The sequence below is a fragment of the Salvelinus sp. IW2-2015 genome, unplaced genomic scaffold (assembly GCF_002910315.2).
Source record: "Salvelinus sp. IW2-2015 unplaced genomic scaffold, ASM291031v2 Un_scaffold3845, whole genome shotgun sequence".
In the NCBI taxonomy this organism is placed as follows: Eukaryota; Metazoa; Chordata; class Actinopteri; order Salmoniformes; family Salmonidae; genus Salvelinus; species Salvelinus sp. IW2-2015.
Genome location: NW_019945119.1, coordinates 11,441 through 14,179, shown reverse-complemented (window position 1 = coordinate 14,179; position 2,739 = coordinate 11,441).

Here is a 2,739-nt window from a genome sequence, read left to right as displayed (position 1 = left end):
AGGAGTCCAGACTAGCTATCGCTTGCTGCTCGATAAGCAGCACGGGCTACCATGGACAGGAGGTACAGGGAGGAGAACCGGAGGGTACGGGGGAGAACCAGGAACACCTGGAGTCCCAGCTAGCTATGCTGCTGCTCTAGCAGCAGGGCTACCCACAACCTGTCTCCAGAGACCTACATACGGACCTCCTGCAGCTGGCTCTCCTGCACACCTCGCCCCACAGAAGGTAAGAACGAGCCTGTGCTTTGATACCCTGGGATGGACATGCAGGATATTGGGTATGGCCAGCGGAGCTGGTAGACAGTGATTTTTGCTAATAAGTGTAAAATCCGGTCAAAAATCTGTGCCTATCGCAGGGCCATGTCTGAGGCCAAAGTTGAGTGATATTTTTACAGATACATGGCCCTCGGGTTGAAAATAACACATACATGTGTAGTGGGAAGACCTCCTCACAGAGACACTTACACCATGTTACAGTGGGAAGACCTCCTCACAGAGAACCCTGCATACTGTTACGTGGGAAGACCTCTCACAGAGACACGTTCACACATGTTACAGTGGGAGACCTCCTCACAGAGACACTGATACAATGTTACAGTGGAAGACCTCCTCACAGAGACACGTTACACATGTTACCAGTGGGAAGACCTCCTCACAGAGACACCTGCATACATGTACAGTGGGGACCTCCTCACAGAGACACCTGCATACATGTTACAGTGGGAAGACCTCCTCACAGAGACACTGCATACATGTTACAGTGGAAGACCTCCTCACAGAGACACGTTCACACATGTTACAGTGTAAGACCTCACAGAGACACCTTCACACATGTTACAGTGGTAAGACCTCACAGAGAACCTTCACACATGTTACAGTGGTAAGACCTCTCTCGGGCTTTGGAAGCCGTATAAAACAAATGCAACAAATAAAGATAGTTGTGAGATATGGAAAATCATCTTTAATATTCATCCATCCAAATTAGTAACATTATAGATTTACAGCAGCTGGACTGATGTGGTCCCCGATTAGTAACCTTTACAGCTAGCTGGACTTGATTGTGGTCCATATTAGTAACCTTTACAGAGCTGGAGAGATGTGGTCCAGATTAGTACTTTTACAGCAGCTGGACTGATTGGTCCGATTAGTAACTTTACAGCAGCTGGAGAGATGTGGTCATGATTCAGGTAAACCTTTACGCAAGCTGGCTGATGATGTGGTCCAGATTGTAACCTTTACAGCAGCTTTGGAGAGATGTGGTCCAGATTAGTAAACCTTTAAGCAGCTGGAGAGATGTGGTCCAGATTAGTAACCTTTACAGGCAGCTGGTGCTGTGGTCCGGATTAGTAACTTACGGCCTGGAGAGATGGTCCAGATTAGTAACCTTTACAGCAGCTGGACTGATGTGGTCCCGATTTAGTAACCTTTACAGCAGCTGGAAAGATGTGGTCAGATTAGTAACCTTTACAGCGCTGGAAGAATTGGTCGATTAGTACCTTACAGCAGCTGGTGATCTGGTCCAGATTAGTACCTTTACAGCAGTGGACTGATGTGTCCATGTTAGTAACTTTACAGCAGCTGGACTGATGTGGTCCCGATTAGTAACCTTTACAGCAGCTGGAGAGATGGTGGTCCAGATTAGTAACCTTTACAGCAGTGGACTGATGTGGTCCAGATTAGTTATTACGCACGAGAGGGAGCGAGCAGTCAGTTCGTGGCATAGTAACCTTTACAGCAGCTGAGAGATGTGGTCCAGATTAGTAACTTACGCGAGCTGGACTGATGTGGTCCGATTATACCTTTAAAGCGTGGAGAGATGTGGTCAGATTAGAACTTTACAGCAGCTGGAGAATGTGGTGCCAGATTAGTACCTTTACAGCAGCTGACTGATGTGGTCCAGATTGTAACCTTTACAGCAGCTGGACTGATGTGGTTCCCGATTAGTAACTTTACAGCAGGCTGGACTGATGTGGTCCGAATAGTAACATTTAACAGCAGCTGGAGAGATGTGGTCAAGATTGTAACCCTTTAAGCAGCTGGAAATAATTTAGTCCAGATTTAGTAACCTTTACAGCAGCTGCTGGATGTGGTCCGAATAGTAACCTTTACAGCAGCTGGACTGATGTGGTCCCAGATTAGTAACCTTTTACAGCAGCTGGACTGATGTGTCCCATTAGTAAGCTTTAAGCACCTGGAGAGATGTGGTCCAAATTAGTACATATAAGATTTACAAAGCAGCTGGACTGATGTGGTCCCGATTAGTAACTTTTACAGCAGCTGGACTGATGTGGTCCAGATTATACATTTACAGAGCTGGAACTGTTGTGGTCCGATTAGGTAACCTTTACAGCAGTGAGTAGATGTGGTCCAGATTAGTACCTTTACAGCAGCTGGATGATGTGGTCCAGATTAGTAACCTTACAGCAGCTGGAATGATGTGGTCCATTAGTAACCTTTACAGCAGCTGGAGAGATGTGGTCCAGATTAGTAACTTTACAGCAGCTGGAGCATGGTCCAGATTAGTAACCTTTTACAGCAGCTGGAGTGATGTGCGCGATTAGTACCTTTACAGCAGCTGGAGAGATGTGGTCCAGATTAGATAACCTTTACAGCAGCTGAGAGAGTGTGGTCCAGATTAGTAAACCTCTTACAGCGCTGGCGGACTGATGTGGTCCCAGGATTAGTAACCTTTACAGCAGCTGGATGATCTGTGTCCGATTAGTAACCTTGTACGGGAGC